General features: G+C 43.2%; 1 protein-coding gene across 1 annotated transcript in view; it reads left to right on the forward strand.

The window, feature by feature from the left end:
- The window catches only part of MCM10 (minichromosome maintenance 10 replication initiation factor), a 70,430-nt gene extending 57,685 nt beyond the window's left edge, over positions 1-12,745 (forward strand). The window contains exon 21 of the transcript XR_005218546.1: positions 12,672-12,745. The gene's annotated coding sequence lies outside the window, so the exon portion shown is untranslated. The remainder of the gene's footprint in view (positions 1-12,671) is intronic.
- Positions 12,746-21,705: the final 8,960 nt, after the last annotated feature.

A 21,705-nucleotide genomic window follows, 5' to 3' on the forward strand; every position in this document is an offset into this window, starting at 1 on the left:
AGGAGATGTTTTTGGCACCTGGCAAACCTCTACAGAAGCGGAGTCCTTAGTCAGGGGCCCCCGACCGGGACGGTTTCCAAGGGGCCTTTTCCAAGGCCGGGCCCAAGGGGCTGCAGCTGAGACTGCCCTGCCACGGGTATGCTTCAGAGAGCCCTTTGCATCTGCTTCAAAGGAGATGAGGACGTATGGGGGCAATGGAGGGAGCTTTGAGAAATGCCAGGCAAGGAGGGACAGTGATGGCTGAACCCCCACATACAGCTGTCACCCCCACAGGCACTGGACCATTCTGCTGGTAAATGGAGCACCCCACCCTTCCCCTTGTCGTTTTCCCATAGCTGATGCCCACTCCCAAACAAAGCATGGACCTCACGCCCCGAAACACTGAGAGGCTTTTGAAGACATTGAGAAAGACGGTCAATCCAGCTGATGCTGTTGAGGGGCAGGAGGGCGCCCGATTTGAAAGCACCACAGCTGATCACACTTCTCTAGAGCAAAACCAAAAGGTTTACCCCATGTAGGGGAGGAAATGTGTTCCTAGAAGTGGGAGCACCAGTGAGATCAGAGGTTTGTGGGGTCCTCGGAGCATATACCCTTTGAAGATGTGTTTCTGGCACCATAACTTATTATGAGCCATCACCACATCCCTGTTATGGGCCAAGGAGTGGAACTTTCGGTGTTATTAATTTTTCTGATGGTGATCATCACTGGGCCTGGGACAGCCCATACACACTGGTGAGTCGCCTCTCAGAAGACCCATGTGTCAGCATTCCTGCATGTACTTGGACTGTTGGCCAGGAAAAGAATGTTAATGGCAGGAAAATGACTGAGGCAGAGTAAATAAAATAGATGGTTTGGTTTTGCAGTGGGGGAGGGGCTGCCTGGAAGCCCCTCTAGACCTCCTCCCCACCCCCACCCCACTGACCCACCTGTACACTTGACAGGTGGGTGCCCTGCGTGGTTGACCAGGAGGACCAACAAGCATAAGGACACATCAGCAAGGATTCACCCACCAGAGTGACTGGAGTGACCTCCTGGAGAGGGAAGGGACATGGGGCAGAGTGATTTTGATGGGGCAGGCTCATGGGTGTGGGAAATGCTGGTGATGCCCTCCATACCCTAACTCCACTTGCTGCCTTTCTCAGTTCAATGCAATTTTATTGAACACCTACTTGATGCCAGGCAGCTGCGCTGGAAACTGGATAATTGGCTTTGGATAAGCCTATCCAACTTCTCCCAAGTACCTCCCACCCCATGTTGGGGACCATGCATCCCACTGTCCATGCAGAAAGGCTGCTCTCTCAGATCCAACCTAGGAGAAAACGGCAGGAGATCCAAAATTTGCAGAATGGAGGAATGGAGGCTGGAAATGGGAATTAAGCTCCGTTCTAGAAAAATAAATTTACATTTTTTTTTTACGTACCGAAGTTGGTGGCCTAGATTTCTCATGGCTACCTAGGTTTCTGGGTATAATCTCTGGGTGCCTTCAGAACTTTCTCCCCTAAATCCATTGGCTCCTCCATTTCCCACACTCTTCCACTTCAGCACCCCTCCCCTGCTCACCCTGCTGGTGCTGCTGAAGTGGTCTCCTCCTAACCTGGGACCCCATTGCGAACAAGCCACACCATCAAGGCAGAGATGCCATTCTAATGGCTGTCAGCAAATGGAAAGAGGACTGGATCTCATGTCAGAAGATCCGGTTGGAACCCTCAAGTACTGTTATTCTTGACTGGTCCAATGATGTGTCCTTCCAACTTCCTCTCCTTTCTGTTTTCTCCTCCTCAGAGGATGTGCCAGTTTAGATGTTCTATGTCCCTCAAAATGCCATTATCTTTGATGCAATCTTGTGTGGGCTGACATATTAGTGTTGTTTAAGTTGGAACGTTTGGGTTAGGTTGTTTTCATGGAGATGCGCCCCACCCAACTGTGGGTGAAAACTCTGATTGGATAATTTCCATGGAGGTGTGGCCCCACCCATTCAGTTTGGGCCTTGATTAGTTTATTGGAGCACTATATAAGCTCAGACAGAAGGAGCAAGCTTGCTACAGCCAAAAGGGACACTTTGAAGAATGCACAGAAGCTGAGAGAGGAGCTGCAGATGAGAGACACTTTGAAGATGGCCTTTGAAAGCAGACTTTTGCTCCAGAGAAGCCAAGACAGGAAAAACACCCCAGGAGCAACTAAGAGTGACATTTTTGAGGAGCTGAGCCTAGAGAGGAACGTCCTGGGAGAAAGCCATTTTGAAACCAGAACTCTGGAGCAGACGCCAGCCATGTGCCTTCCCAGCTAACTGAGGTTTTCTGGACACCATTGTCCATCCTCCAGTGAAGTTACCCGATTGTTGATGCATTACCTTGGACACTTTATGGCCTTAAGACTGTAACTTTGTAACCAATTAAACCCCCTTTTATAAAAGTCAATCTATTTCTGTTGTTTTGCATTCTGGCAGCATTAGCAAACTAGAACAGTGGATGATCTCACCAAGCACCCAGTGGACTAGAAACTCAGGAGCCATCTGAGATGCTCGCCTCTCCACTCCTTGCATCCCAATCTAATCAGTCATCAGGTATTATGGAGTCTATTTCTTGAATCTTTTAAAATTCCTTCTGTCCTCTCCATTCCTGCTGCACCTGCCTTTTCCATTGCCTCTCAGCTGGACTAATGCAACAGCCTTCTCTAAAGCTCACTGCTTTCACCTAAACCCCCTCCACCCTCTGCATCACTGTGAGGTGGTCCTCCTAAAAGAAAAGACCTCTGTTACCTCCCTGCTTCCCATCATCCAACATGATCATTGCATTGTGGTGTCATGAGAAACAACCCTGATGCAATGCTCACAGCAGGCCAGGTGCCATTCAGCACACACCTCAGGCTCAAGCACCTTCTGGGGATTTCAGACACTTCACTCCAGTACTCACCTCAATCTATGTGACAAAGAGAGTAACATGGCTTGCCAAGGCCAGCCATGCAGCTGGCTCAGTCCAGAGCTAGGATTGAACCTGGGCAGCCCAGTCCTGGGGTCTGTGCTATATCATCGTACTTTACCACCTCCCAGAGATGGAGGCCACTCTCCTTACCATGAGTTAGACTCTGCCTTGGTCCAGCCCTCTGCCTTGGTCCAGCCCTCCTAATGTGCTCCTGTGCACTGGGATTGTTGCCCTGCCTACATTTCCTTAAAAGAGCCTTGTGGGAGGCGGGGCAAGATGGCAGACTGGTGAGCTGTATGTTTTAGTTACTCCTCCAGGAAAGTAGGTAGAAAGCCAGGAACTGCGTGGACTGGACACCACAGAGCAATCTGTCTTTGGGCATACTTCATACAACACTCATGAAAACGTGGAACTGCTGAGATCAGCGAAATCTGTAAGTTTTTGCGGCCAGGGGACCCGCGCCCCTCCCTGCCAGGCTCAGTCCTGTGGGAGGAGGGGCTGTCAGCTCCGGGAAGGAGAAGGGAGAACTGCAGTGGCAGCCCTTATCGGAAACTCATTCTGCTGCTGATCCAAACTCCAACCATAGGTAGACGGAGACCAGACACCAGAGACTCTGAGAGCAGCCAGCCCAGCAGAGAGGAGGCAGGCATAGAAAAAAAACAACACGAAAAACTCCAAAATAAAAGCAGAGGATTTTTGGAGTTCTGGTGAACATAGAAAGGGGAAGGGCAGAGCTCAGGCCCCAGCTCAGGCCCTAAGGCGCATATGCAAATCCCGAAGAAAAGCTGATCTCTCTGCCCTGTGAACCTTTCCTTAATGGCCCTGGTTGCTCTGTCTCTTAGCATTTCAATAACCCATTAGATCTCTGAGGAGGGCCCTTTTATTTTTTTTAGTTTTTTATTTTTTTAGTCCTTTTTTCTTTTTCTAAAACAATTACTCTAAGAAGCCCAATACAGAAAGCTTCAAAGACTTGCAATTTGGGCAGGTCAAGTCAAGAGCAGAACTAGGAGAGCTCTGAGAGAAAACGCAATAATCCAGTGGCTGAGAAAATTCACTAAACACCACAACTTCCCAAGAAAAGGGGGGTGTCCGCTCACAGCCATCATCCTGGTGGACAGGAAACACTCCTGCCCATCGCCAGCCCCATAGCCCAGAACTGCCCCAGACAATCCAGTGTGACGGAAGTGCTTCAAATAACAGGCACACACCACAAAACTGGGCGTGGACATTAGCCTTCCCTGCAACCTCAGCTGATTGTCCCAGAGTTGGGAAGGGAGAGCAGTGTGAATTAACAAAGCCCCATTCAGCCATCATTTCAGCAGACTGGGAGCCTCCCTACACAGCCCAGCAGCCCAGAACTGCCCTGGGGGGACGGCACTCATCGGTGACATAGCACAGGCATCCCTCAACAGAGGACCCGGGGTGCACGGCCTGGAAGAGGGGCCCACTTGCAAGTCTCAGGAGCCATACGCCAATACCAAGGACTTGTGGGTCAGTGGCAGAGACAAACTGTGGCAGGACTGAACTGAAGGATTAGACTATTGCAGCAGCTTTAAAACTCTAGGATCACCAGGGAGATTTGATTGTTAGAGCCAACCCCCCTCCCTGACTGCCCAGAAACATGCCCCATATACAGGGCAGGCAACACCAACTACACACGCAAGCTTGGTACACCAATTGGACCCCACAAGACTCACTCCCGCACTCACCATAAAGGCTAAGCAGGGGAGAACTGGCTTGTGGAGAACAGGTGGCTCGTGGACGCCACCTGCTGGTTAGTTAGAGAAAGTGTACTCCACGAAGCTGTAGATCTGATAAATTAGAGATAAGGACTTCAATTGGTCTACAAATCCTAAAAGAACCCTATCAAGTTCAGCAAATGCCACGAGGCCAAAAACAACAGAAAATTATAAAGCATATGAAAAAACCAGACGATATGGATAACCCAAGCCCAAGCACCCAAATCAAAAGTTCAGAAGAGAGACAGCACCTAGAGCAGCTACTCAAAGAACTAAAGATGAACAATGAGACCATAGTACGGGAGACAAAGGAAATCAAGAAGACCCTAGAAGAGCATAAAGAAGACATTGCAAGACTAAATAAAAAAATGGATGATCTTATGGAAATTAAAGAAACTGTTGACCAAATTAAAAAGATTCTGGACACTCATAGTACAAGACTAGAGGAAGTTGAACAACGAATCAGTGACCTGGAAGATGACAGAATGGAAAATGAAAGCATAAAAGAAAGAATGGGGAAAAAAAATGAAAAAATCGAAATGGACCTCAGGGATATGATAGATAATATGAAACGTCTGAATATGAGACTCATTGGTGTCCCAGAAGGGGAAGAAAAGGGTAAAGGTCTAGGAAGAGTATTCAAAGAAATTGTTGGGGAAAACTTCCCAAATCTTCTAAACAACATAAATACACAAATCATAAATGCTCAGCGAACCCCAAATAGAATAAATCCAAATAAACCCACTCCGAGACATATACTGATCACACTGTCAAACACAGAAGAGAAGGAGCAAGTTCTGAAAGCAGCAAGAGAAAAGCAATTCACCACATACAAAGGAAACAGCATAAGACTAAGTAGTGACTACTCAGCAGCCACCATGGAGGCGAGAAGGCAGTGGCACGATATATTTAAAATTCTCAGTGAGAAAAATTTCCAGCCAAGAATACTTTATCCAGCAAAGCTCTCCTTCAAATTTGAGGGAGAGCTTAAATTTTTCACAGACAAAAAAATGCTGAGAGAATTTGCTAACAAGAGACCTGCCCTACTGGAGATACTAAAGGAAGCCCTACAGACAGAGAAACAAAGAAAGGACACAGAGACTTGGAGAAAGGTTCAGTACTAAAGAGATTCGGTATGGGTACAATAAAGGATATTAATAGACAGAGGGGAAAAATATGACAAACATAAACCAAAGGATAAGATGGGTGATTCAAGAAATGCCTTCACGGTTATAACATTGAATGTAAATGGATTAAACTCCCCAATTAAAAGATATAGATTCGCAGAATGGATCAAAAAAAATGAACCATCAATGTGTTGCATACAAGAGACTCATCTTAGACACAGGGACACAAAGAAACTGAAAGTGAAAGGATGGAAAAAAATATTTCATGCAAGCTACAGCAAAAAGAAAGCAGGTGTAGCAATATTAATCTCAGATAAAATAGACTTCAAATGCAGGGATGTTTTGAGAGACAAAGAAGGCCACTACATACTAATAAAAGGGGCAATTCAGCAAGAAGAAATAACAATCGTAAATGTCTATGCACCCAATCAAGGTGCCACAAAATACATGAGAGAAACACTGGCAAAACTAAAGGAAGCAATTGATGTTTCCACAATAATTGTGGGAGACTTCAACACATCACTCTCTCCTATAGATAGATGAACCAGACAGAAGACCAATAAGGAAATTGAAAACCTAAACAATCTGATAAATGAATTAGATTTAACAGACATATACAGGACATTACATCCCAAATCACCAGGACACACATACTTTTCTAGTGCTCATGGAACTTTCTCCAGAATAGATCATATGCTGGGACTTAAAACAAGCCTCAATAAATTTAAAAAGATTGAAATTATTCAAAGCACATTCTCTGACCACAATGGAATACAATTAGAAGTCAATAACCATCAGAGACTTAGAAAATTCACAAATACCTGGAGGTTAAACAACACACTCCTAAACAATCAGTGGGTTAAAGAAGAAATAGCAAGAGAAATTGCTAAATATATAGAGACGAATGAAAATGAGAACACAACATACCAAAACCTATGGGATGCAGCAACAGCAGTGCTAAGGGGGAAATTTATAGCACTAAACGCATATATTAAAAAGGAAGAAAGAGCCAAAATCAAAGAACTAATGGATCAACTGAAGAAGCTAGAAAATGAACAGCAAACCAATCCTAAACCAAGTAGAAGAAAAGAAATAACAAGGATTAAAGCAGAAATAAATGACATAGAGAACAAAAAAACAATAGAGAGGATAAATATCACCAAAAGTTGGTTCTTTGAGATCAACAAGATTGACAAGCCCCTAGCTAGACCGACAAAATCAAAAAGAGAGAAGACCCATATAAACAAAATAATGAATGAAAAAGGTGACATAACTGCAGATCCTGAAGAAATTAAAAAAATTATAAGAGGATACTATGAACAACTGTATGGCAACAAACTGGATAATGTAGAGGAAATGGACAATTTCCTGGAAACATATGAACAACCTAGACTTACCAGAGAAGAAATAGAAGACCTCAACCAACCCATCACAAGCAAAGAGATCCAATCAGTCATCAAAAATCTTCCCACAAATAAATGCCCAGGGCCAGATGGCTTCACAGGGGAATTCTACCAAACTTTCCAGAAATAACTGACACCAATCTTACTCAAACTCTTTCAAAACATTGAAGAAAATGGAACACTACCTAACTCATTTTATGAAGCTAACATCAATCTAATACCAAAACCAGGCAAAGATGCTACAAAAAAGGAAAACTACCGGCCAATCTCCCTAATGAATATAGATGCAAAAATCCTCAACAAAATACTTGCAAATCGAATCCAAAGACACATTAAAAAAATCATACACCATGACCAAGTGGGGTTTATTCCAGGCATGCAAGGATGGTTCAACATAAGAAAATCAATCAATGTATTACAACACATTAACAAGTCAAAAGGGAAAAATCAATTGATCATCTCAATAGATGCTGAAAAAGCATTTGACAAAACCCAACATCTGTTTTTGATAAAAACACTTCAAAAGGTAGGAATTGAAGGAAACTTCCTCAACATTATAAAGAGCATATATGAAAAACCCACAGCCAGCATATTACTCAATGGTGAGAGACTGAAAGCCTTCCCTCTAAGATCAGGAACAAGACAAGGATGCCTGCTGTCACCACTGTTATTCAACATTGTGCTGGAAGTGCTAGCCAGGGCAATCCGGCAAGACAAAGAAATAAAAGGCATCCAAATTGGAAAAGAAGAAGTAAAACTGTCATTGTTTGCAGATGATATGATCTTATATCTAGAAAACCCTGAGAAATCGACAATACAGCTACTAGAGCTAATAAACAAATTTAGCAAAGTAGTGGGATACAAGGTTAATGCACATAAGTCAGTAATGTTTCTGTATGCTAGAAATGAACAAACTGAAGGGACACTCAAGAAAAAGATACCATTTTCAATAGCAACTAAAAAAATCAAGTACCTAGGAATAAACTTAACCAAAGATGTAAAAGACCTATACAAAGAAAACTACATAACTCTACTAAAAGAAATAGAAGGGGACCTTAAAAGATGGAAAAATATTCTATGTTCATGGATAGGAAGACTAAATGTCATTAAGATGTCAATTCTACCCAAACTCATCTACAGATTCAATGCAATCCCAATCAAAATTCCAACAACCTACTTTGCAGACTTGGAAAAGCTAGTTATCAAATTTATTTGGAAAGGGAAGATGCCTCGAATTGCTAAAGACACTCTAAAAAAGAAAAACGAAGTGGGAGGACTTACACTCCCTGACTTTGAAGCTTATTATAAAGCCACAGTTGCCAAAACATCATGGTACTGGCACAAAGATAGACATATAGATCAATGGAATCGAATTGAGAATTCAGAGATAGACCCTCAGATCTATGGCCGACTGATCTTTGATAAGGCCCCCAAAGTCACTGAACTGAGTCATAATGGTCTTTTCAACAAATGGGGCTGGGAGAGTTGGATATCCATATCCAAAAGAATGAAAGAGGACCCCTACCTCACCCCCTACACAAAAATTAACTCAAAATGGACCAAAGATCTCAATATAAAAGAAAGTACCATAAAACTCCTAGAAGATAATGTAGGAAAACATCTTCAAGACCTTGTATTAGGCGGCCACTTCCTAGACTTTACACCCAAAGCACAAGCAACAAAAGAGAAAATAGATAAATGGGAACTCCTCAAGCTTAGAAGTTTCTGCACCTCAAAGGAATTTCTCAAAAAGGTAAAGAGGCAGCCAACTCAATGGGAAAAAATTTTTGGAAACCATGTATCTGACAAAAGACTGATATCTTGCATATATAAAGAAATCCTACAACTCAATGACAATAGTACAGTCGGCCCAATTATAAAATGGGCAAAAGATATGAAAAGACAGTTCTCTGAAGAGGAAATACAAATGGCCAAGAAACACATGAAAAAATGTTCAGCTTCACTAGCTATTAGAGAGATGCAAATTAAGACCACAATGAGATACCATCTAACACCGGTTAGAATGGCTGCCATTAAACAAACAGGAAACTACAAATGCTGGAGGGGATGTGGAGAAATTGGAAGTCTTATTCATTGTTGGTGGGACTGTATAATGGTTCAGCCACTCTGGAAGTCAGTCTGGCAGTTCCTTAGAAAACTAGATATAGAGCTACCATTCGATCCAGCGATTGCACTTCTCGGTATATACCCGGAAGATCGGAAAGCAGTGACACGAACAGATATCTGCACGCCAATGTTCATAGCAGCATTATTCACAATTGCCAAGAGATGGAAACAACCCAAATGTCCTTCAACAGATGAGTGGATAAATAAAATGTGGTATATACACACGATGGAATACTACACGGCAGTAAGAAGGAACGATCTCGTGAAACATATGACAACATGGATGAACCTTGAAGACATAATGCTGAGCGAAATAAGCCAGGCACCAAAAGAGAAATATTATATGCTACCACTAATGTGAACTTTGAAAAATGTAAAACAAATGGTTTATAATGTAGAATGTAGGGGAACTAGCAATAGAGAGCAATTAAGGAAGGGGGAACAATAATCCAAGAAGAACAGATAAGCTATTTAACGTTCTGGGGATGCCCAGGAATGACTATGGTCTGTTAATTTCTGATGGATATAGTAGGAACAAGTTCACAGAAATGTTGCTATATTAGGTAACTTTCTTGAGGTAAAGTAGGAACATGTTGGAAGGTAAGCAGTTATCTTAGGTTAGTTGTCTTTTTCTTACTCCCTTGTTATGGTCTCTTTGAAATGTTCTTTTATTGTATGTTTGTTTTCTTTTTAACTTTTTCTTCATACAGTTGATTTAAAAAAGAAAAAAAAGTTAAAAAAAAAAAAAAAAGAAAGAAAAACAAGGAAAAAAAAAAGATGTAGTGCCCCCTTGAGGAGCCTGTGGAGAATGCAGGGGTATTCGCCTACCCCACCTCCATGGTTGCTAACATGACCACAGACATAGGGGACTGGTGGTTTGATGGGTTGAGCCCTCTACCACAGGTTTTACCCTTGGGAAGACGGTTGCTGCAAAGGAGAGGCTAGGCCTCCCTATGGTTGTGCCTAAGAGCCTCCTCCCGAATGCCTCTTTGTTGCTCAGATGTGGCTCTGTCTCTCTAGCTAAGCCAACTTGAAAGGTGAAATCACTGCCCTCCCCCCTACGTGGGATCAGACACCCAGGGGAGTGAATCTCCCTGGCAACGTGGAATATGACTCCCAGGGAGGAATGTAGACTTGGCATCGTGGGACGGAGAACATCTTCTTGACCAAAAGGGGGATGTGAAGGGAAATGAAATAAGCTTCAGTGGCAGAGAGATTCCAAAAGGAGCCGAGAGGTCACTCTGGTGGGCACTCTTATGCACACTTTAGACAACCCTTTTTAGGTTCTAAAGAATTGGGGTAGCTGGTGGTGGATACCTGAAACTATCAAACTACAACCCAGAACCCATGAATCTCGAAGACAGTTGTATAAAAATGTAGCTTATGAGGGGTGACAATGGGATTGGGAAAGCCATAAGGACCACACTCCACTTTGTCTAGTTTATGGATGGATGAGTAGAAAAATAGGGGAAGGAAACAAACAGACAAAGGTACCCAGTGTTCTTTTTTACTTCAATTGCTCTTTTTCACTCTAATTATTATTCTTGTTATTTTTGTGTGTGTGCTAATGAAGGTGTCAGGGATTGATTTGGGTGATGAATGTACCACTATGTAATGGTACTGTAAACAATCGAAAGTACGATTTGTTTTGTATGACTGCGTGGTATGTGAATATATCTCAATAAAATGAAGATAAAAAAAAAAAAAGTACAGGCTTAATATAAAAGCAAAAGACCTACTCGTAGAGACAAGCTGCAGGGAGCCATGAGGAAAGACCAGTGAGTATTCTCCAGGAACCCTGGAGTGAAGTCAGTACTCTGTAATCTGCTAAACTCTTGAGCTCTTCAGAAGGTCTCCCTGAGGCACCGGCTCCTAACTGTGAAACGGGTCTGCACACTTCCCCTCTCTACCTTCTAGCATCATCATGAGATAATGAATCTGTAAAATCCCTTTTAGAAGTACAATACAAATATTAGATATTATGTGAAGGAGGCACAATTCCAAGCTTTCCTGTATTGTTTGGACCAAAATATTGTTTCCTTGTCTACATTATTTATCTACACAGACTTACAGTTGTTTGTAACGATGAAATAAGCTGTTTCCACTGACGGCTTCTTCAGAAACTTCAGTGGTTTAATTCTTAGTGAATTTAGTACCTAGAAATACCCTCCCTCAGCAGGAAAGAGACAAGATGAGACTGTCCCCAGGTTAAAACAGCCTCACTCACAGCTAATTCCTGATGAAAACATTGGTTTACTGCATTTGGACATAGTTTATTGGCCTAAGCTGAAGCACTTTTGAGAAATGGATCCAGAAGTCGGCATTTCATAGCCAAACACATTCTCATCTCTATCCCATCTCTGGCCAAATTCTGTAGGGTTCTGGCTGTAAATATGTAACGCCTCCTGGAAACAGGGGCCTGCTTCTCTGGGGCCCATGCCCATTTGCTGTTCCCCATGAAACTTGGAAGGAGGCCAGCGGTATGGCCGAATAATTATTGTGCCAGAACCAGTTAATGACAGGTCCTCCCAAAACGAGGACAGTGGCCCCTGCTCCGGACCCTGCAAGAGGGTGGGGGCACTTCTAGGCCTGCCATCCCTATCCAACCCTTTGAAGCATCAGGAATCTTTGTTAAATTATTCCAGCCTTTGGTTAATTTGGTGCCGGCTCTCTGGCTTTAGGCCGCAGTTATTATCTGGCTTTTCTTAGCCTACTTTTGGCACAGGTAGGAAAGGAGGAGGAAAAAAAAAAAAAAGCACAACAAAAAACATGGTGTAAGCAAGTTTCGAAATCTTAGATCATTTCATGAATGACTCAGTGTTTCCTTTTGGAAAAGTGCAATAATTGGCTTTCATTAATAACTTAGTTTTGAAAAAAGTTTCTAAATATTGAGGAGCCTTCTGTGTTATCTTAACGCAGCCACCCTCCAATGTTCATTTTTATGGCTTCCAGAGGAATTTCATTCACTTGATAACATGTAATTGTTGAAAAATAAACTGTCACAAACTTCCTCTTCTGGGCTTCCTGCTCTTTCTGAGAAAAGCATTTAGGTTAGGTCTTTCTCTTTATCTCTTTCTTTCCTTTTTTTTTTCCATTTGAAAATATTCAAAAACTAAAGCCATTACTCTTCTTCAAGAGACTAGTTATATTCAGTACACAAAAAAAGGGTAAACTCATTTCTCCAGAGAATGAGAAGGCTGTTCTGTATATTTCTTAAAGTGTATGAACTACATGACAAAATGTATTTCAAATATTATCTGCAATCCATTGGTGCACATTTCAATTTTAGAATTTCAAAAGAAATATCTATCTCTCTCCCTCTCTGTCTCTCTCCCTCTCTCTCCCCATGCACAGAAACAATCCTCAACTTTTAACACAGAAGGCGTCCATTTTTCTGGCATGAGCACTGATGAATCCAGCCCTCAGAGCTACAAACCCAGAAGATGTCTCCAATGACTCATTACTGGAATAAATATTTCTAATGTTAAAGGTATGCAAATAGAGTTTAACCGGGTGAAGGAAGACTCTGTAATTCAATAAATAAAGTTGAGACTGTTACTGTGGTTAAAAAAAAAAAAGAGCCTTGTGCATCTGGGTCTGGGACAATACCTTCCATTTTAAGTGGGCATTGAAAGCACTTGTCCTTCAAGGCTCATCCCTGCTGTCCTAGTTTGCTAATGCTGCAGAATGCAAAACACCAGAGATGGACAGGCTTTTATAAAACGGGGGTTTATTTCACTACACAGTTACAGTCTTAAGGCCACAAAGCATCCAAGGTAACACCTCAGCAATCGGTACCTTCACCGGAGGACGGCCAGTGGTGTCCGGAAAACCTCTGTTAGCTAGGAAGGCAGCTGGCATCTGCTCCAAAGCTCCGGCCTCAAAACGGCTTTCTCCCAGGACGTTCCTTTCTAGCAAGCTTGCTTCTCTTCAAAACATCACTGCCAGCTGCACTCTCTTTTTTCCCCCCCAAGTTAGCTCATTTATATAGCTCCACCGATCAAGGCCCACCCCAAATGGGCGGGGCCACGCCTCCATGGGAACATCTCATCAGAATCATCTCCCACAGCTGGGTGGGGCACATTCCAAGCAAATCCAACCAGCACCAAAACTTCTGCCCCACACAAGACCACAAAGATAATGGCATTTGGGGGACACAATACAATCAAACCGGCACACCTGCCATCACCTCTCTTTGAAGCCTTCCTGACCCACCCCATCCCCTATAGATGAGTATCCTGAAGCTGTTCGTACATTGTTTTATAATACTTACAGTTTTATCAAGACATAATTCACATACTCATTTAAAGCATGCAATTCAGTGGTTTGGGGTTTCCTACCTGCCCCTAACACCCAAAGCCCTAGGCAACCACTAATCTACTTTCTGTCTCTATGGATTTGCCTGTTTTGGGCATTTCATACAAATGACTTTTGTCACTGACTTCTTTCATGTAGATCATGTTTTCAAGGCTCATCCATGTTGTAGCATGTGTCAGTACATCATTCTTTCGTATTGTTGAATAATATTCCCTTATATGGATATATTACATTTTTATTGGTCTTTTTATGACCTGCAAGTATAATTGCTGGGTCATGTGCTAATGCTGCATTTAACTTTTTGAGGAACCCTCAATTATATTTTAAATGTTCATTTACTCTCCTATCTCCTTCACTCCTGTGAGGCATCTTTTAAGGGGAAGTTCCCACCTGTTCACACCTGGCACAGACTGGATGCTTCACAAATGTCTGTTGACTTAGTGAGATACAGGCATATCACAGAGATATTGCAGGCTCGGTTCCAGACCATCTCAATAAAGCAAATGTTGCAATGAGAATCAAAGGAATTTTTTGATTTCCCAGGGCATGTAAAAGTTATGTTTATACTATACTGTAGGCTAAGTGTGTTGTAGCATTATGTCTAAAGAACAATGTGCATACCTTAATTTAAAAATACTTTATTGCTGAAAAATACTAACCATCATCGGAGCCTTCGGCGATTCGTAATCTTTTTCTGGTGGAAGGTCTTGCCTCAATGTTGATGGCTGCTGACTGATCAGGGTGGTGGTTGCTGAAGGTTGGGGTGGCTGTGGCAATTTTTTTAAAATTCGGTTTTATTGAGATATATTCAAATATCATGCAGTCATCCACAGAGTACAATCAACTGTTCACAGTACCATCATATAGGTGTGCATTCATCACCCAATCTATTATTTGAACATTTTCCTTATACGAGAAAAAGTGAAAATAAGAATGAAAAATAAAAGTAAAAAAGAAGACCCAAATCATCCCCCCTCCCCCCCCTATTTTTCATTTATTTTTTGTCTCCATTTCTCTACTCATCCATCCACACAATGGATAAAGGGAGTGTGATCCACAAGGCTTTCACCATCACACTGTCACCCCTTGTAAGCTACATTGTTATACAATCGTCTTCAAGAATCGAGGCTACTGGGTTGCAGTTTGATAGTTTCAGGTATTTACTTCTAGCTATTCAATGCATTAAAACCTAAGAGGGGTTATCTATATAGTGCATAAGAATGTCCACCAGAGTGACCTCTTGACTCCATTTGAAATCTCTCAGCCACTGAAACTATTTCATTTCATTTCACATCCCCCTTTTGGTCAAGAAGATGTTCTCAATCCCACAATTTCAGGTCCAGATTCATCCCCAGGAGTCATATCCTGCGTTGCCAGGGAGATTTACACCCCTGGGAGTCAGGTCCCATGTAGGGGGGAGGGCAGTGAGTACACCTGCCTAGTTGGGTTAGCTAGAGAGAGAGGGTATGGCAATTTTTAAAAATAAGATGTTTTAGTTTCATGGGTTGCTGGAGCAGATACCATGAAATGGGTCGGCTTAAACAATGGGAATTTCTAGCTTACAAGCTTACAGTTTTGAGGCCATGAAAATGTGCAAATCAAGACATCATCAAGGCAATGCTTTCTTCCTGAAGACTGGCTGCTGTGATCCTTGGCTCCTCTGCCACACAGCAAGGGACATGGCAGTATTGCCGGTGACTCCCTTCTCTCCTGGGTTTCGTTGCTTTCAGCTTCTTGCTTCTGTTACTTTTTCTCTCCCTTTGTATTCATTCTTTTTATAAAGGACGCTAGTAATAGGATTAAGTCCCATCCTGAATGAGGTGGATCACACCTTAACTGAGGTAACCTCACCAAAGATCCTACTTACAATGGATTTACACCCACAGGAATGGGTACATTTAAAAACATGTTTTTCTTGGGTACATAGTGCTTCAAACCACCACATAAGACAACAATGAAGTTTCCCACATCAGTTGACTCTCCTGTCATCTCTATAACTTCTGATGGTGCATTTTACCCACAGTAAAACTTCTTTCAAAATTGGAGTCAATCCTCTCAAACTCTGCTCCTTTATCAAATAAATTTATGTAATATTCTAAATCCTTTGTTGTCATTTCAACAGCTTCACAGCATCTTCGCCAGGTGTAAACTCCTTCTCAAGAAACCATTTTTTTTTCTCATCCATAAGAAGCAATTCCTCATCCATTCAAGTTTTATCATAAGATTGCAGCAATTCAGTCACATCTTCAGGTTCCACTTCTAATTCTAGTTCTCTTGCTAGTAACCATATCTTCAGTTACTTTCTCCACTGATGTTTGAACCCTTCAAGGTCATCCATGAGGATTGGAGTCAACTTTTCTTCCAAACTGCTGTTCATGTTATTTTTGACCTCCTCCTAGGAATCATGAACTTTCTTAATGGCATCTATAATGGTGAATCCTTTCCAGAATTTTTTAATAGGCTTTTCCCAGATCCATCAGAGGAATCACTTTTTATGGTAGCTATAGCCTTACAAAATGTATTTCTTAAATAATAAGGCTTGAAAATTGAAATGACTCCTTGATCCATGGGCTGCAGAATGGATGTTTTGTTAGCCAGTGTGAAAACAACATTCATCTCGTACGCCTCCATCACAGCTCCTGGGTGACCAGATGCATTGTTGATGAGCAGTAGTATTTTGAAAGGAATATTTGTTTCTGAGCAGTAGGTCTCACCAGTGGGCTTAAAATATTCGGTAAGCCATATTGTAAAAAGATGTGCTGTCATCCAGGCTTTGTGGTTCCATTGAGAGAGCACAGACAGAGTAGATTTAGCATAATTCTTAAGGGCCCTGGGATTTTCAGAATGGTAAATGAGCATTAGCTTCAACTGAAAGTTACCAGCTGCATTAGCCCCTAAAAAGAGAGTCAGCCTGTCTTTTGCAGCTTTGAAGCTGGGCATTGACTTCTCCTCTCTAGCTATGAAAGTCCTAGATGGCATCTTCTTCCAAGATAAGGCTTTTTGTCTATGCTGAAAATCTGTTGTTTAGTGCAGCACCTTCATCAATTTTCTGAACTAGATCTTCTGGAAATAACTTGCTGCAGCTTCTACATCAGCTCTTCCTGCTTCACCTTGCACTTTATGTTATGAAAATGGCTTCTTTCCTTAAACCTCATGAACCAACCTCTGTTTGCTTTAAACTTTTCTTTTGCAGCTTCCTCACCTCTCTCAGCCTTCATAGAATTGAAGAGAATTAGGGTCTTGCTCTGGGTTAGGCTTTGGCCTAAAGGACTGTTGTGCTGGTTTGATCTTCTATCCAGACCACTAAAACTTCGTCCATCTCGGTCATAAGGTTGTTTCAGTTTCTTATCATTTGTGTGTTCACTGGAGTAGCATTTTTCATTTCCTTCAAGAATATTTCCTTTGCATTTATAACTTGGTTGTTTGGTGCAAGAGGCCTAGCTTTTGGTCTATCTCAGCTTTCAATGTGCCTTCCTTACTGAGCTTAATCATTTCTAGCTTTTGACTTGAAGTGAGAGATGTGCAATTCTTCCTTTCACTTGAACACTGACAGGCTTTTGTAGGGTTATTAATTGGCCTAATTTCAATATTGCTGTGTCTCAGGAAACAGAGAGGCCTAGGAGAGGAAGAGAGAGGGGGAACAACTGATCAGCGGAGCAGTCAGAACACACACAACATTTATCAATTAATTTCACCATTTTATATGGGTGTGGTTCGTGGAGCCCCAAAACAATTACAACAGTAACATCAAAGATCACTAATCACAGATCACCATAACAGATATCATAATATTGAAAACATTAGAAAGATTGTGAGAATCACCAAAATGTGATACAGAGACACACAGTGAGTACATATGCTGTTGGAAAAAATGGCTCTGAAAGAATTGCTCAAGGCAGGAATGCCACAGATCTTCAATTTGTAAAAAAAAATGTAATATCCTCAAAGTGCAATAAAGTGAAGTGCAATAAAACATTTATGAGGCCATTTCAATGGGCTATTCATAAGAAGGTACCCAACAGGGACCTGAAGTTTATAATTTTTTGTGTCTTTCACTGGGTTCCTTCTCAAGCAGCAGGATTGAGTTTTGGGGTGCATTTATGAAGGATTGCCTTAGAGGGCATTGACACAACGCACCATCTGACCCACCAGGGACTGTGGGCATATCTCATGTAAGTGGGAATGGCCCTTGGGGATAGTGTGTCCTTGCAGATGAGGTCCCTAGATGTCGTGGCCCAACCGTGTTATCCCAAAATGAATCTATAAAAATCCATTGCCTGTACCTGACATTAAGAATATACTGTGTTCTCTCATTTCAATTGACTAATCATGTTCTTGAGACTCCTTCCCATTTGGTAGAGGTGAATTAAGAGTTGAACCAAAAGGGGGCCTCATGACCCTGAGAACCAGAGACTCCCCAGAACTCAGCCTCCTCAGGAGCCCCAAGGAGAATACAGATGAACACCTTCCCTTCCACCCTCCTCCAGTCTCAGGTGCAACGAGAAGGTAACACCTTGGATGAGACCATGGAGGCTCATTTCTTGGGCAAGATACTGACAGTTTGCAAAAACAAGTTGCAAGTCATTTCAAGTCTCTCTGGAGCTGAGTGTGTTTACACAGGTGGGTGTGGAAAATTGGGGCTCCATGAGTCAGTATGACATTTCCAAAACTTTCCTGGTTCCTCATGTTCCTGTGAAAGCAGTCATGTCTCTAAGCAACCCTCCGGAGAGTCACAGAGCGTCTTTATAACATTTTTCCCTCATGTGTCACAGAAATCATATCAGCATGAAAATGGTGTCTAGATGTTCCCCCAGGAAATTGTCTGATGAGAGATGTCCACTTAGCAAACACCAAATTGCCATTTAGAGTGAATCAGAATTACTAGCCTCATGTCCTGTTCTCAGCTTTACTGACGACATCCTTGAGTCAATAGAGAAAGTTATAGAGTCTTAGTGTCTTGCTCTCCCCAGACGCCATACAAAAGGGCCAAGGACTATTTGTTCTTCACCATCAAAACCAGGGTCTAAGATGCATTAACTGGAAAAAGCTTTGAAAAAGGTGTGGGGCCCTCCTCAGCTGCATGGAAGACTGCTACGAGAGCCACCACTCCTGGGTTGGATTTCAGCAGGAGAGCTCTGGTAGGGCTGTGCAAATGGTTCAAATCTCAAATACGTCTTTATCAGCTGGTCCATAGCCACTTTCATGGGCCTTCTTCCCAAGTGAATCTCCACTGCCCTGGGTCACAATAGTTAATTTATGGCCAATCTCATTTCTTCTATTCCTACTCACTCCTCCATCTCAGATGTTGTATGAGATCTCTCAACTGTAAATATTTTCGTATGTGTCTCCAAAAGAGAAGATCCCTTTGTAAAAACCTAACCACAACACCATGATCGCACCTGACATAAAACAGTGATCCCTGCTTCAGGCCCTGGGGCTGGAACGTTGGTGCTGAGACGACTGGTCCACCACAGCCCTAATCTTGCTTGGAAGTCAGCCTGGCAGGGATCTAAAGAGCATCCTGGTCAGGGTTGCTAGAAGCCTCTCCCCAAGGATGACACTGGAGCATGAGAAGTCCACTCCCAAGAATTTAGTACTCCAGGTGATGACAACACCTTAGCAATTGTCTCCCCTCTGGGAGCTAAAGACTTGACCCAGCTGCCAACTTGGACCCAACCCACCAAGGCCAGGTTCCAACACAGACCCCAGTACCTCCACACACCCCTCCCAGGATGCAACCAAGTTGGATTTCATTCCTGCTCTTAAGGCCCCGGGTATGTAGTGGAGAAAGACTGAACTTCTGGCCTCTGCTCTTGCTGTTAGATGGAGGTACAAACATTTTCACTCCAAGGATGGATGGGATTTATTTTTACTCTAGAAGGTATGGAGATATGCTTCTCAAACTTGACTGCACATTACAATCTCCCTGGTGCGTTAAACATACCAAGCCTGGCCCCAGCCCCTAAGATTCTTACTTGATTTGTTTACGGTCTAGACATCAGCACTTTTATTTTTTTCCAGTGATTACTAGTACACATCATTTACTTACTGTATAAAAATCTCCAGGTTTATAAAACTTAATTTGCCCATTTTCCATGTCTTAAAAACCAGCTGCAAGAGTTTAAAAGAGGATCTTTTTGAAGGGAAATAAAGATAGGCTCTCAGACCAACATTGTGCATTTCAAACTCCTGGAGCCAATGCAGGCCTCGCGAGAAGCAGGTCCGCTCAGGGCTTCGTCAGGGTTCCCACGTGGAGTGGGCATACAGCATTCTCCCTTCTCCACTCGCTTCCACAGCCCAAGTGGCCCCTGGGCAGCACCTCAGGGTGTGGTGCTCTGGAAGGAGCAGAGCAGGGCCCAGCAAGTCTGAGTTTGCACATCTGCCTCCTGCCTGGGTCCCAGGCTTCCTCCTAATAATCTGTAAGGGACACCACCACACTAGCCCCAGGGGCTCCTAGTTCCTTCACGAATGCTGGCTGAAAAGCAAGAGGTACATTTCCTCCAGGAATTTCCTTCTATGACTCCAAATCAGGCACTGGGTGGGAGTTCCGGCTCTCTCTTGAGGCAGAGAGCCCTGCCTGGCATCCCTCAAAGCAGCGCATGGAGATGGCCACCTATCTGTGACACCTGTCCTAGAGGGTGTCGCCTGAAGGCCCCAGAGGCTGTGTGGGACCCCTACCCTCTTTCAACCACTTCCAATTCTCACCCCCCAGTCATCACACAAACAGGAGCCAGACTACATTTCTTGACAGGCCTAAGTGGCTGCCACGGCAGGATTTAATCCTCAAGCAGGAAGAACATGGCGGCAGCCTTTCGTTTGGTTCTCGGGAAGGCCGTGCAGCTGAGCCGAATGGCCGCTCCCCCAGGTAAGGAATGACTGAATCTTTGGTGTCTGAGATTGTGGCTCATCTTTCCAGCATGGTGTGGTTGTTGGACTTTGGTCAGCTTGTTCTATCAGACTTAAAATTCAGGATATTATTTTTTAAAGTAACAAATCCCAAGGGACATCAGTACTTTTTACAAACATTTGGGATGATTGCAATGACCAACTAAGATTGAGAAGCACTGGTATGAGTATATAGACCTAGAGACATATGCATACGTATTCTTAGACTCATCCCATCTTTTACAGAAAAATGCATAAATGTGCATTGAAAAAAAAAACTTGCAGTAAGTCTGGTCTTTATTTTCTCCTTAATTTTTTTTTTTATTTACAAGTTGTATACAGTGATTACACAATGATTTATAATCAGGGGGATAAATTCAAAAGAGCTGTTTAAAGAAAAAAAAGTTATAAAACTTTCTAGATCCAGCCCAAATCCCTGCTCTCTCTAGGGGCTGCCCCTGACCAGCGCCGTGTCTGGAACCTTAAGTGCACCCAGCACTCGGGGTTGATCAGATGCCTGCCCTTTGCTCCCACGGAGGCACACTGCCCCACTGGATGGTGGGTGCTGGAGGGCAGGGCTGGGACTCGGCCCCAGTGGAAAATCTGGGCCTGCCCAGACTTCTGGGGTAGAGGTGAGTTGGTTCCTCTCCCGCCTGGGTCTGCCTCAAACATGCCTAGACACAGCCCCAGCCCCAGTAGGGAGCCAGAAATTAAGTTCACGGAGTCCTGGATGGCCAGGGACCCCAGCCAGCCCGCCCACACCTGCATCTCCCACCAGCCTCTTTTATATGCCCTTCTGGGGGACTTGCCAATGCATTCCTTCCTATCCGTTCCCCTAGAAGGCCCATCTTAAAACCAGAGCTGGCAGTGGGAGAGTTGGCCATTTCTCTGAACAACCGTCTGTCTCTTTGGAGATGGGACACAATGGTTCTTTCTGGTTTCAGGATGTCCTGGATGGCCAGGGACCCCAGCCCGCCCACACCTGCGTCTCCCCCATCTTGTCACCCTCCGATGGATGTGGCTTTGAAGGCAAGCGTTATGGGGTGGCTCTGCTGGGCTTGTCCCCTAAGCAACAACTTGGGGAGCCAAAAGGACTATTGTCTAATGACCAGTGTGACTGCTGGTCTGTTCCTCCTTCTAAATGCCAAAATGCATCTTATGTGGAGAGAAAGCCATCCTGTGTGTC

The sequence above is a fragment of the Choloepus didactylus genome, chromosome 8 (assembly GCF_015220235.1).
Source record: "Choloepus didactylus isolate mChoDid1 chromosome 8, mChoDid1.pri, whole genome shotgun sequence".
Classification (NCBI taxonomy): domain Eukaryota; kingdom Metazoa; phylum Chordata; class Mammalia; order Pilosa; family Megalonychidae; genus Choloepus; species Choloepus didactylus.